Below are 15769 nucleotides of genomic sequence, written 5' to 3' on the forward strand. Positions count from 1 at the left end.
CACTCAACACAGGAGCCCGACCACTGTCATGCTAACCGGAATAAAACGTAAGACGTCCGGTCACAACTTTCAGAATAAAGCACTTATTTACGAATGTGTTGCAACGGTTGCAACCATACTGCATGACATGTTGTAGTAGTCAGTGTTGGGCAAGTTACTTTCAAAATGTAATATACTACATATTACTAGTTACTTTCATTTGAAAGTAATAAGCTACTTTACAATATTACTGTCTGTGTAGAGTAACGTGTTGCCTATTATTACATTAACTTTTGCATTACTTTCGCCAAAATAACAGCAGCAGAATGACATCGCTGCCCCGGAACCATCCAAAAAATAATTTCAACCGCCTTGAAGTCAGTGTAAACAATCCAAAATTCTAAATGTTATCATTTTCCTTAGTTATTGTCATCTATAGTGGTTATTTGCATAAAAGCACACACTTTGATTAGGAAATGATTGCATCTTTATTCAAATATGTGCTTTGATTCTTTTTTTAAGTAACTAAATGTGTAACTTGTGTTAGGCTACTTGACAAACTAACTGGTATAATATTACTGAAATCCTATAAGTAATCAGTTATATTACTGAGTTACTGCTAAAATATATTACATGTAATATGTTACTTTTGTAATGAGTTACTCCCAACACTGGTGGTAGTATACTTAGGTATTATTATAAAGTGAATATAAAGACTAAGGAGAAGTCTGTAGTTGAATAAACAATTCCCACAATTAACTTCTATTTTCTACAGCCCCCGCAACTTAGTGAAAGTAAAGACCCAGTGAAATTAAGTTAGTTGACTGTCTTGGCATGTCTCTGCACTTTCTGCACTTTGACCAAACTGATCTGCTTATTGGTTTTGGTCCAAGCCAAATTCAGCAGTCTCTGTAGCCATAGTGCTCGTCATGTTTTCTCCAAAGGAACGTTGACCAAATTAGATTGGATCCATCCTGCCCAAATGTGATGCTGCCTCAGTCAGCAGTGACACAATGAGAATCATGCATGATTACTGCAATTTGCCCTGCTTTAGTCATAAGAAGCTACAAGGTTCGACTTCGACAGCACATTGTGCATAATGCTGTAGCAATGCAGAATTTAGATAAACTTATAGGCTATGAATCCCAGTTTGGTATTCAATTGGTTGGCTGTTGGGTTTAGAAATTATTTGAATCTTCAATTTAATCAAGGCCTTGCTTCAAGCTACATCTCTGACCTTTATGAGCCCCAGTACATCCTTTGCAGTTCCCTGCCTGATTAGCTTAGCTACAACCATTAGGCCTATAATACAAGGCCTATTCATCATACATGTTTCAGCCTTCATTTTCTTCTCTCTCACACAGTTGCTGTCTTTTCTGTTGGATTTCTTTGTATTTTTTTATGAAGTTTATTACTAGTCATCATAGCAGTATATGAGTTTGTCAAACGTGCCACAATGTATGTTTTTATTTTTAAGGCAACATCAACAAACTTCCAGCATTATGCTGGATAACTATAGACCAAATCACCGTGACGTCACCATGTAAACAAATTTACTTCCGGGTACCACTTGGGGAAGGCGGCAGGTTTAAATGTGCGTGTTGTCAAATAAATGCTGTCAAACCCTCTCGTTGTTTTCGGCCGACTACTTTCAATTTAAATGGTTAAACGGTTGGTAAACATGCTTGTCCGACGTATCTAGCCTTTCTTCTGTGTTTGTTTTATGTAGTGTTAGCTAGCTAATAATGTTTGTTTGTCTGTCAAACTCGCTGTTTTTTTGCAGACTCGTAACCTCGCGTCACCAGGCTCTTCTCGGCGAGAGCAGACTCGGTAACGTTACAGACAGAGCTACCGACGCCACGTTAATTTAATTTAGCGTCAAGTCTACTCTGGTCTGGTCCAACAGGTAAATAAGCTAGTCTGGTCTCCACTAACGTTAGTGAAAGTGTTGTTATGAATGATATTAAACAATAACACAACACGGACGAACCATTTTTGTCTTCTTTGTCTGTTTTTGTCTTCAACACGTCAGTTTGTGCCGTTCACCGCCATTATAATGTGTGGACCCAGGGGTACCCGGAAGTAAATGTAAACATCCTGCTGATTTGGTCTATAGCGAACTTGACACAGCAGGCAGGATTCTCTGACGTCACAGTGGTGGTAGCCCCCCTAGAGAGCTGTGGGATGCGTTCAAGATCATGTATGTGTTAGTGATGTGTTAAAAAAAATTCTAGATCATCATAGTGTCTTCATAGAACAATGCATCTTTAACAGTTTAGGCTATTAAACATATTTCTGTTCTGGACTGGCGGGGAGTTAATAATTACACTTGCTAGTTAATAGCCTACAGTGGTTCACCAAAGTGGGGTCCATGGCCCCCAATGAAAGAGTCAAGACATCCTGAGCAAAATGATGGATTTTGAAAGTTTCATTTCACTATACACCAATGTCTCAAATGTAAGGGATAACATATTTAGCAATAATGACCGGCTGCCTGTACATTATCCCGCTTGTCACACAGCTATTTACTAAAGACATTCATCATTTGACACAAAATATTGATTTTCAAACTAAAGCATTGGACAATCCTGCATCACACTGAATAAGCCCTGTACGGCCTGAGTGTGAATGCCACTGGAAACTGTGATGCCACTGAAATGCTCTAGATGTCTCTAAAAAGAAAGAGTGTTACTGGTAAGGACCATATGGACCTAACCTATTGGAGAATGTGCTCACGTTCATGAAAAGACATAACGTGGTTAAAGCAACACACCCTCAATGTGTAAAGTTGTTGGAGTAGATTCAGTTGGAAAGTTCGGTCATGAGTTTTAAGAATCATTATCGATGTTATTGTCTTGTACTTGCAAGTTGGATGTGTGTGTGTCATCTTTTCCAAACCACACCTGGCACATAATATAAACCTGTCTGTAATCAATTCCAAAATGGCCTTGAATATTTTTGCTCCGCTGCATTCGGAGGAATATCTGTCTGTGCGCCAAGGTGTTTATTTTTCATTTTTTATAAGGTGTTTTGTATAAGGGTGCCAACGTTTATTACAGATGTGTATATCTTTGATATTCTAATGTTTATCCTATTTTGCAAATAGAGTACATTTATGAAAATCTGAAACCTAGTCATGTTTGTGTATCTTTGTACCCCCTCCCCCCATCCTTCATGGCTAAAAGTATGTTAGATACTTTCTAGCTTTGTAAGAACGTTGTATGCATATGCTATTCAGTTTAAATAAATGGTCAGTTCAAACCTGTGCTCTTGATTTCTTTGCCCACATTTATCATTCTACTGCAGTCTGCTGAATTAATTGAAACTAAATGTATTTTAATGCTGATGAACCCTCTGTTTAGATCGCGGCCCATGAAGAATCAGAAAAAGAAAGAAAAAACTTAACTGAAAACAAGCAAGTTTTCCAGTGGTGTGACCCCCCTTCTGGGACAACCAAGCCTTTTTGAACTTTGTGAAGTGAAAATGTTGAATGTTTGTATGTTCTAAACGCAAAACAACATGGATTGTTTTATATGTTAATACTGCCACAATAAAGCCCCTTAATGAATATATATTGAAACATGATGAGTAGTTTGGATTCATTTTTACATGATACGGTAGGGCACAATGCTTTTTATGTGATTTTATTTATATTTTCTTTAAGTTAAAGCCAGAATGTTTAGATTTTGGAAGAACGTTTTGATCTCTGGGACATCAAAAAATATGATTATTCTATTTCAGTGTCAATATGCCCTTTTTTTTTTTTTTTTTTTTACCTCTCAGAGATCTCAAGGCAAACATGTATAGCTTTCTCAATGCTTTGTCTCCCTCCTTTGGCGTGAAAGTAAAATTCAGTTTGCATTGCGTCTCTATGGTGATGTTTGTGTGAGCAACATGGTGACAAGCACTTCATATGTGGAGCTTTAAAGCCTTTATTATGAGGAGTGAACTAAAGTAGAAAGGGAAATTTGTAGTCTATTCTCTACTGGATGAGATGAATCATGTCTAGTTTTTTTTTGTTGGATATTTATTTATCCAAAGATGTCAAATAGACTCTTCAGAGCAGTCAGAGTGACTAGTGACTGAGGCTAGGGGTGATGGACGGCCCGCCCGGCTGGTTTCCCATGGACCCCATGCAAAGGATCCCATGCACAATAACTTGTACAAGCACATAAGCACCTTATGTGGCTGGTATCATCACGTTACAATGCTAAATGTCAAAGATATATGTATTTCTCTCTCTCTTCTTTTCCTGTGTCTGAGGCTGTTTGTTTGTCTTGTTTGTATATTCTTCTATTTAAAAAAAATGAAAATAAAATATTGGGGGAGGGGGGATGAATAGAATATAGGCTATAGGCCTAAATTAATTTAAAATTGTAATTCTGCTAGTAATACTTTTTTTTTACCAACTGGTAACTGTAATCTTGATTACATATTTTTTCTAGTTACTTTTTTGTATCCTGATTACAGTAGCCTAACTGCATTACGTGGAATCGGTTAGTTCTCAAGCAAAAAGGTATTTATTCACATAGGCTATATTTTTAATTGATGTTTAAAACTGCCTACTGCAGCGAATTGGGCACAGAGGTTAAATGCTAATATTTAAAAATCCCCATCTAATCAGTGGTGTATAAAGTACTCGAAAGCCATAGTAAAAGTACAGATATCTTCCCAGAAAAATACTTTGGTAAAAGTCAAAGTCACTCATTAGAATATTAGGCTACTTGAGTAAAAAAAGTCTTAAAGTAGCTGATATTTTCTGTACTTAAGTATCAAAAGAAATGTTCTGATATGAAATGTAGCCTACTTATTGAAAGTAAAAGTACAAGTACCTGATTGCTTGCAGACTACCAAATTCATTCTACTTTGTAACTAAGATGCTTGGGGGAAATGTAGTGGAGTAAAAGTATCCATTTTATTTAGGAAAAGTAGTGGAGTAAAAGTGAAAGTTTTCAGAAATAATAAATACTCAAGTAAAGTAGAGATACTCTGAAAAAAATACTTAAGTATTTGTACTTACGTATGAATACGTCGTTACATTCAGTGTTGGGCAAGTTACTTTCACAATGTAATATACTACATATTACTAGTTACTTTCATTTGAAAGTAATAAGTTACTTTACAATATTACTGTCTGTGTAGAGTAACTCGTTACGTATTACACTACTTTTGCATTACTTTCACCAAAACAACGTCAACGTCAACGTCAGAATGACATCGCTGCCCCGGAACCATCCCGAAAGATAATGTCAACCGCCTTGAAGTCAGTGTAAACAATCCAACATTTTAAATTGTATTATTTTCCTTTGTTATTGTCATCTATAGGCCTAGTGGTTATTTGCATAAAAACAGACAGTTTGATTAGGAAATCATTGTATCTTTATTTAAATATGTGCTTTGATTTAATTTTGTGAGTTACTTGACAAAGTAACTGGTATAATTTTACTGAAATCATATAAGTAATATTACTGAGTTACTGCTAAAAGTAATATATTACATGTAATATGTTACTTTTGTAATGAGTTACCCCCCAACACTGGTTACATTCAGAGATGGGCAGTATTTTAAATACATGTATTTCAAATACGTATTTCAAATACATTTGTGTATTTTGTAATTTGTATTTGGCTGGACCGAGAAAAATAAGATGTAATTTGTATCAAGATACTTTCAGACCTTGTATTTTGTGTATTTTAAATACATAAAATACTTTTTTCTTTAATTTTATGTCATTTTATTCTCAAATTGACACATTCTTACCATTGACACAGGTTTGAACTGTGGAGAAAAATGTTTTGACATGTCACTTCTACTCTACCTCTGATTGGCTTACCCTCAGAACAAACTCAACCACAAATCAGAGGCAGAGTACGGTGGGTCTTGAGTCAGACTTCACATCACTTCTACGTCTAGTATGAAGCCTTGTATTGGTGGAAATTCCCCCAGAGATAAATTACTAATATAAATTGATGATTAGATATTGCATGCACTGGCCTATTTGCAAATGAAACGGTTTACTGCATATTCAAACCAGTGTATCATATTAGAAAGACACAACTAATTATCTTCTTAATTAAAATTGGAAAAGTGGGTGGCAGTGTGTGTGGCGGCAGTGTGGGTCATGATTGTGATGTCATCAGTGATGTCACTCGACCAATTGTGATCTCATCAGTGATGTCACTCGAGCAACTGTTTGCCCAACTGTGATGTCACTCAGGCAGTTGTGATGTCATCAGTGATGTCACTCGAGCAACTCTGATGTAGTATGAGTCGATGGCGCACATTTGCACGATGGCACCAAGGTGGGTGGGCGGTGTCTGTCTGTCTGTCAGTCATGATTTTGGGAGCCCGTGAAGCCGGCCATAACTGCAGCCATGGCACATCATCTCCAGGGATACTGTTATGATGTCAGATATCTAGGGAATTGATGAATTGACTAATTGTTGCAGCTCTTTATCGGTTTTTATAAAATGTATTTTTATGTATTTTCAAAATACAAAATCCGTATTTGTATCTCAAATACTTTTTCAGACCAGTATTTTGTATTTGTATTGTGATACATTTTTTGAGCAAGTATTTGTAATTTGTATCAAAATACTTTATGATGTATTTTCGCCCATCTCTGGTTACATTACACCACTGCTTCTTAAATCACAACGTGGGGGGAAAAGATATCAGCGGATATCATGCAGCAACAATTCTTTGGATGCCAACCGCCATTAAACACCACAGAAGAAGAAGCAGCGCTCATTTGATGTCCGATGTGTTTTGAATATGTGAGCAGTTGCAGTCAGTCATTGCGCAGGTGCAGTCGCAACGGTCGTAGCTAGTGTTACTTTAATTATTGTTGATTTAACCACTACTGCTTTGCTTGTCTGGGAACACGGAATTTCACCATGATGAACAAAGAAGAGGTAAGACAGATTTATTTATGCCCAGATACTGATATTTATGGCGAATGATTTTGGGTTGAGTGTTTGTGCGGTTGTGTGTTTCGCCCGGCTGACGGCGGCCTTCTCTCTGTAAATTAACGTTAGCTAACGTTAGCTAGCTTAGTTATTTTTCATTATAAAAGTTGTCGGTGTTGTAGCAGTAATTTACCGTCATCCGTGTCTCAAACTACGTCGTGTTATGTCGTTAAATTTGGGGGAATTGAGCAGGCTTGGAGTTATTACCGTGACTTTTGGATGTAAGCTGGCAGCCTGGGGGCAGGACGGAGCGGCCGTGCTGGGTGTGTATGACACCTGTCCAGGGGCTCTAGCCTGTTAGGTTAAAAAATAAAAGGCCGTGGGGAGAGGAGGGGGGTGAACACAGGTCGTGCTGCACACAAACTAACGCTAGTGACAATGTGACAGTGTTAAGATATCATTAATGTCCTTTCACGGGTTTTAATAGTTCCAACGGGCCGCAGCAACGAACGTTTCAGCCAAAGAAGGCCTTCTTCCTTACAGCGTTCAGCTGCGCAGCCTGGCTGAAACGTTCGTTGCTGCTGCCCTGTTTGAGGAACTGTTAAAAGCTGTGAAAGGACATTTGGAGTGCTGGCTTTTCTCTATTTACTGAACTCTTTGCTTGCCCTGCACCCAGTGAGTTTTTAATCCATTTTGAGTGTGCTCGCTACCGGCGAGTTTCTAGTGTTAAGATGTGACATAGTCAAACATGCGTTCTCAGTTGTTCCCGTTTGCTTGGCCCCATTAAATTGTAGACGCAGGCCAGGCGTTGTAGGCATACGGGACGTAAACACACATTTTGATTCGGTAGATTGATAGTGTTCTATTACTACATCACCACACGGCCACCTTGGAAGAGTCGATTGTACTCAGCCATTGTACTCGATTAACAGGTGATTACAATCATGATACAAACAGCTAATGAGCTGTGTGTAGGCTATTGGTATGGAAAATGCTTGTGACATCGTGTAATAGTAGCCTACAGGCTGTTTATTTTTACATTGCTCCTTGAAATGTCACAAAACATATTTCACTAATGGCTGGACTGTGTTAATGAGAGATGCCTACACTCTGTGTGTGTGTGTGTGTGTGTGTGTGTGTGTGTGTGTGTGTGTGTGTGTGTGTGTGTGTGTGTGTGTGTGTGTGTGTGTGTGTGTGTGTGTGTACCCTTCTTGAAAACTCCCAGTTGGTGAATCAAATGTTGTCCTGTTAGCTCAGAGCAAGGCGTGTGTGTGTGTGTGTGAGAGAGATTCCTATAATAATTGTGTAATGATGACTCCATATCTTCTCCCTAAACCCACCTCTCCCCATTTCAGAGAATGTACAACTGGTGGGACCTCGCCTACGAGGGGGGTCCGCTCGAGAAACAACGAGAATTGGGTAAGCCAATGGTTTCTAAAGTTCTCCCTTGTGTTTTTGGAGACTAGGTGGGACAGTAGTGATCAGATTTGAGGCAGCGGGCTGGTCAAAAGGTGAATGGGGCGGGGCTTGTTGTGACAGACTGGCGAAACCGGAGCAGGAAAAGGCGAAAAAGTAACTGCTATCTTTGGTGAAGTGGGAATATTTGTTGGAATGTCTTCATGAGTGATGCTCTATTTTTATGGTTTTTAACTTTTGAATAAAAATGACCCCCCCCCCCTTCCTATTGACATTCACTTGAACTAAAGAGTTCCTTTTTGGGTAGAATTCTTTTTTAAAAAAAGTAGAAATTAGCCTTAAAACACTGATTTCAGGTTTTGTTTGCTTTTTTTTCAACTCCTGAATGATGTTTTTGAATGTAAAGCAGGATTGTGCTAAAAACAAATAACATCCACAGTGATGAACTGTTAAAAAAGATGGCTTCTCAAACTGCCATAAATATTGGTGACATTTTTAATTAAGGCATGGATAGCTAGACTGGGATGATGTGTTTAATGCATAATGCTGTGCGTGCGTGTGTGTGTGTGTGTGTGTGTGTTTTATGAATTTAGTCAGATATTTTTAATTTTGACATCTCTCTGTTTCTGTCATTAACCAGAAGCCCAGCAGAAGATGCTGGAGGAAGAAATTGCTGATCTCAAATCGAAGCTGGAGGACGAGGACCGAAAAATTGCGCTCCTCAAATCGAAGCGGGATTTAGAGAGGAGAAGCCAGCAGGTGAGACGACACACTCGACAACTCAAATGATACGCCAAAATAAAAGCATGTATCAGGTTACATTTACAGAAGACTTGGAAATAATAGCGGGACTATGAATTGGTTCTCTCTTGGGTCTGTCTCTGTGTTTCTCACGGCTCTCTCTCTCTCATCTCATCTCTCTCTTTGTCGCCTCCTGTCTCTTCTCTCACAGCCGAGCCTCATCAGACGGCTGACAGACACAGTGAAGAGCATGGTTCCTTCCTGGCTGCAGGAGCACTTCAAGAATGAAGATGCTGCTGAAGGGGGAGGGGCTGTGCAGGGGACAGAGCAGAACGTCCAGCCCACTCCCAACGACAGCGAGGAGGGACCTCCTCCCCTTGACGGACGGGACTGCCCAGATCCCAGCACCAGTAACGCTCCACCAGTAACCCCACCGGGTTTCAACATCTCCCCTGATAGCGGATTCTCCTCTGACAAAGGTACAGCGAGAACGCAGCATTTGTACAAATGGTTTTGTCTCTTCATGTGTAGGCTTGTGTGTCTTTAAAGGCGACTGCGGTGTGTCAGAATATACAGTTTTTTTTTAAGAGATCAGGCCACCACTTTTTGAACGATCCACATCTCAAACGGTCTCAACGTGACACAAATGGCAAGTTTATAAATGATGAGAACATGTTATCAACTGGCTGTTAGGCTAATTGTACGGTAGCGTAGGTGACTATATTTCTGTTAAGTGAGAGCGGGTGGGGAAGGGGGTTGGTTCTGGGACGCCAGAACTTGGTGTTGAGCGTGTTATTGAGAGTGTTGTTTCACTAAAGTACATGTTTCTCTGCAGATGTCCCCACCTCCAAAACAGCATCGATGCCCCGGCTGTGGTCTGGAGAGACATACAGGAGCACTTCTGGGCCCCAGCTATGGTCTGGAGAGACGGACAGAAGCCCTTCTGCGCCCAGGCTATGGTCTGGAGAGATGGACAGGAGCCCTTCTGCGCCCCAGCTATGGTCTGGAGAGACAGACAGGAGCCCTTCCGGGCCCCAGCCTGCCCACTCCGGTCTGAAAAGGCCTGCTTTCAACCGGCCTGTCATGGGACCCTCCATCAATGTGAGTGTTTAATTTCCCTGCCAGCCGAATAGTGAGTTTCCTCAGCGATGAAAGATTGTTTACAGACAACACATTTGAGCCACAAACACAGTTTTGCATTTATATTGAGATACATTTTTAATTGATGACTACAGCGGCTTAGATTTTCCCGTTATATTTTGGATCCAAAAGTAGCACATCTTTCAATTCATTTGCCATTTTTTGTGGGCTGATCCGATACATGACACGCACACGCACACACACACACACACACACATGCACGCACGCACACACACACGCACACACACACACACACACACTGTATTATACTTGCATATTGGGGGGGAACGACACACGTGGTCCTGGGCCGGATTTGTCCTTATTCTTCTACCAGCCGTTGGGGGAGAGCAAAGAAGTGAATGTGAGACAGTGCTGCTGTAGGATCAAAGTCAATGAGACGTATGCATATTGATTTGGTTATTTGAGAGTGATTCCATGACTTGTCTGATTGATCTGTAGGCCCCAGTGAGGAGGCAGATGGAGGTCAAACCTGCTGATTCCCAGCCCTGTGGCATGAGCACCAGAGCCAGACGCATCCTGCAGTCCCTGGAGCGCACGTCAAGCCCTGGAGAGCGGACCAATAGTGCACGCAAGGCAACTAATAACACAAAGGTAAAGTTACAACATGGCAAAAGCAGAATTAGTTTGTGTTTGAGAACCATTCAAGATGTATTACTCTGAAGTCATTTTGACGTGGTGCACAACAGTTTCCCTGTTTACTGCTCTCTCCTCCAGTTGACATTGACCAGCAGAGTGGTGAACTACGGCCAGCCGGGGGATTCTCCCTTCTACCCTGGGAAGACCACGTATGGAGGAGCAGCTTCAGTCAGAAGCTCTCACAGTCGCCTACAGGAGCTCTTGGCCCAGCAGAAGGCAGAGGAGGAGGAGGAGGAGCAGCAAGTCCGCAGAGCGAAGGAGCTCGAGAGAGAGAGACAAGCTGCTGCTGAAAGGTTGGTCCTTGACTTTTTAACGCAGAATCGATATAATATCGTATCGTGATGACACTTGAGATTTACACGACTATCGCCGATGTGACGCAAGTGGCATTGAGGTCTTGAAATATATTGAAAATGTCTTAAAAGGTCTTGAATTTAACTTCAGGATTCCTGCATATACCCTGCATAAATAACTAGCATTGTTATCTTTTGAGCATGATGACAGTTCATTCAATTTAAATTTAAATTGGTGAAGCTGGCAGTTAAGTGTGGACTGATAGGAATTGTATTTTGGTTCTTTTTGTTTTGCTGACTTGAATCCTGTTCTTCAGGGAGCAAGCAGAAAGAGTAAGGGCTCTCCTTCTGCAGTGGGAACTGGAGACAGCTGCAAGGGAGAAAGAGAGGAGAGACTTGGAGGAGAAAAGACAGGCGCTTGAGGAAACCAGAAAACAGGTAAGCATCTGAAATTGGTGACCAATATGTCTTCGACATTCATGCACAAATGTATTACTGGGCCTTGCCCAGCAGGGGGCAGTGTTACTCTTGGCCACAGAGCAGCTTCATTGGAGCAACTGATGCCAAATAGATGAGAAAGAGCCTTCAGACGAAAGTGCATAAAAATCCAATAGCATTTATCAATCACAGATAGTGTTAATGATTCAATAGCATTTATCAATCACAGATAGTGTTAATGATTCATAGCTCATTGGCTCCTCCAGGTAACAACTGCTTGAATGAAAAGAACTCCTCCAAATAGTAAATGTGAAGACATTCTTCTCCTGTTCAACTAGGAGGAGCAGCAGAGATTGGCTGCAGAAGAGCGGGCTGCTGACGCCAGAAAAGCCGCCAAACAAAGAGAGGTGGCTTCTCCATCCACAGGAGTGCTTACGAGTGATTACGGAATGGACCTAAACAGCGATGACTCGACCGATGACGAGTCCGCTCCAAGGAAACCGATACCGTCATGGGCACAAGGTATGCATGAACTATTGTACTGATGATACATGTCGGTTCAGTCCTCACAATGTATCTGAGCTGCTGTCATCTTATAGATTATGAATCCATTTTACTGTGACACTTTCTTTGGATTCACAATTTAATTATCCACATATTCATGATCTTTGAAAGTTGCTTTGCTTGTGGTATCTTGTTATTTTTAAAGGGCCTTTTTAGGGTTAAATATCTAAAAGAAAGTACATAGGTTTTGCCAGATTTGCTCGGTATATCTCAGAGCTGCCTCAATAGCCTATAATCTTATCATTGTCAAACTCTGTAGATGTTCTGTACATAATGCTTAATTTAAGGTGTTTTTCCTCCTCCAAGGTGACCAGCTGGAGCAGGCCAATAACAGGCAGTACTATGATCCTCCTGATCTCCACTCGTTCTTCGGAGTCATAGAACCTGTCAAGCTGGAGGTAATCTTCGCTAAGAACAAGCCAAGATATTTCAGGCGGACCAGCTCTGGCATTTGGGACTCGCCACCCTACCACCAAGCGGGCGTGGCAGATAACACTAAGGTAAGGTTATGATTCAAGCAACATGCGTTGTGTTGAACTAGCCAACAGTATGTCTGACTCTGAGTGACATTCCCTCTGGAATGTGGTCAGTGTGCCCAATTGACCATCTGTAAAGCCACAGGCAACAGAACCTTCAATACAGCTCGCACTGAGCATTGCTTTTTAGGTGTAGACAAAATGTTGGGACATTGAGCACCAACTTAAAATATCAGTTAAATGCAGCTAGACAAATCTGTTCTGCAAAAACATGCAAAACCATAATTAGTTTGTGTTTGAGAATCATTGAAGATTTTACTCTTAAATGAAGTCATTTTGATGTGCTCTACATTTATTTATTTGTTTGTTTGTGTGTTTATTTTTAAGCCAAAGGAGGGAGAGAAGCGCCAACAGGATCTCTTGGCCAAGCAGAAGGCAGAGGAGGAGCAGCGAGTCCGCAGAGGGAAGGAAAAACAGCTGATCCTGCGTGTTCCCAAAACGTATAAGTGGAAACCCATGCGCGTTCCAATTGAGAAGCCCAACCTGCAACCCATGTGTGTTCCCAAAAATTATAAGTGGAAACCCATGCGCGTTCCAATTGAGAAGCCCAACCTGCAACCCATGTGTGTTCCCAAAAATTATAAGTGGAAACCCATGCGTGTTCCGAAGAAGCCTGTGCTTTAAAGACATGTCCAATGTGACTTGATCACAAGTTTTGGTTTGTTTGTTTTTCCATTTTTGTTTTGATCGCAGTTTATTTTTATTTATTATTATTTATTTATTTTAAGAGGTCACTTTTTTATTTGCTGTGTATTTGTTATTTTTGACTGGAATTCGTTTGCGAAGAAGAAAAAGAAAACACGCCATTAATTGCTCTCTGCTCCTCTTTATTTGACTGTTGGGCTGCTTATGTCAGAGCTTTAATGTTTTGGTGGCCAGGTATTTCTGGTCATTTAATTCTCGGGGCCCCCCTGTGGCTAAAAATGGAGGCCAGCTCTATTGCAAACTCCTCCCTGTCAGCTATGCTGTTTTCTAAACTGGGGAAAGCCTGGGGCTTTGAGGAATTAGAGTTTTGTTGTGAAAAACTCGATCAGAATTCTGAATCAGGTCAGGAAAGTTTTGAATATACCGGACATTTCAGTCCACACACCGATTTTCTTTAATCATTCTTTTCTGGCCCCATGGTCAGACAGAAGCTACCATGCCTGGAGTGAGAAGGGGCTTGTTTCCGTCAGAGACTTATACATAGATGGTAACTGTGCATCCTTTGAACTTCTGAGGGGGAAATTTGAGTTGCCTAACACACACTGGCTCAGATACCTTCAAGTTAGACATTATGTTTGATCCAATATTTGTGATTTTGAAGTTCTCCCAAATGAACATGCTTTTTTTTATGTTCTGTTGAGCCCCCCCCCTCCCCACTTCAGACATATTATTTCTAGATTTGTGTACATGTTTGATGGCTGTCGGGGCCTCCACTGAGAGGATCAGAGAGGCATGGCAGGAGGAACTTGTGTGTTGTATTGTCCTAATTTTATATATATATATATATATATATATATATATATATATATATATATATATATATAATATATATATCAATGATTAGATATCGGTCATCTGAGCAGTACAATGACCGGCAGGAAAGTCACATTTGAACACCAAAGCACATAAAACCATCATTCTGTGCTTTTGGCTTAATGTTGATTGTGTCCAGCTTGATTTGACAAGACTGTAGGCCTATAGGCTACAGCACATGTGGTTGACCCATTGCTAATTCTGCAGGGGTCTTCTCGGTACAGCTGATCACAAAACAAAAATGATGTCTCAATAAAGGGAATATTTATCGGTAGCTACTTACTGTATAAAAATGTATTTTACAGCTGCCAAGAGAGTACTTTTAACTTAAGTGCACAATGCTTTTTATGTGATTTTATTTATATTTTCTTTAAGTTAAAGCCAGAATGTTTATATTTTTGAAGAACGTTTTGATCTCTGGGACATTAAAAAAAATATGATTATTCTATTCCAGTGTCAGTATGCCTTCTTTTTTTACCTCAGAGATCTCAAGGCAAACATTTAGAGCTTTCTCAATGCTTTGTCTCCCTCCTTTGGCGTGAAAGTAAAATCCATCAATCATATCTCCAAGTTTTTCGTTTTTTGTCTCTCTCTCCACAGGACAGTGTTGTCGAAGTAAGACAATAGTGTACAGCTTTAAGGCAACTCTTTTATGAACTTCTCAGAACATGTGAATTGAAAAAGACTCAGTGGAGTTGTGAGGAGAAATAAAACATGCACATTAAATATAATATTGTGGGGGGCGGCAATGCATAAAACGCACAGCTGTTTGTGAGACTGAAGATGTATTAGTTCATATATTTGAGGATCAGTGAAGTCTAACTGTTGTTTGTAAATGAAACATGAACAAGCCAGACAGTATGGACATAGCCTATGTACAATCAACGAGCCAGAAAAAGCTGAGCCACAGATGACTTTTGAACCAGCCGATCCAAGCAGAGAACCAGGAAGTACTGCGTGCAAATGCCTGGAGGACCCTGGGAATTGTAGGCAGATCCAAGCAGAGAAGCAGGAAGTACTGCGTGCAAATGCCTGGAGGACCCTGGGAATTGTAGGCAGGACATCAACCAGGACCTGGACCCTCATCTCGCTTATGACAGCTCTCTTCTTCACCGAGCAGCAGAAGCTGAGGCATGCGTTGGACTGGGCTCGCAGTTTCCTTGATAGCGAGTCTTTACCAAAGTTATTTAGCGTAATAAATGCGGCTTACCTTTACTTTGACAAGGAACATCTTTTTTTGCACCCCCCTCCATAAAGCCAGGAGAGATCCCCCAGGTCTCGAGGTCATCTGTACCCGGATTTTAAGCACCAAAGTCGGCTTCCATGAGCCAGAAGAGAGCCCCAAGTATGGGGAAGTCACCTCCACGCGGATCTAATGCATCAAAGTCGGTCTCCATGAGCCAGGACAGACCGCCTGGCTTGGAGATCACGTCTACCAGACAATTATATCATTTTTAAACAGTTACGTTTCCGTATAAATCATGAATATGCTCCCGGAAGGTGGGGATGCAATTCTCGGCGGGGGTGCAAAACTGACACCGGTGTCATGCAGGAGCATATTGTAATGGTTTAAGGCCAG

This window comes from Poromitra crassiceps (assembly GCF_964638095.1).
Source record: "Poromitra crassiceps genome assembly, chromosome: 10".
Lineage (NCBI taxonomy): Eukaryota > Metazoa > Chordata > Actinopteri > Beryciformes > Melamphaidae > Poromitra > Poromitra crassiceps.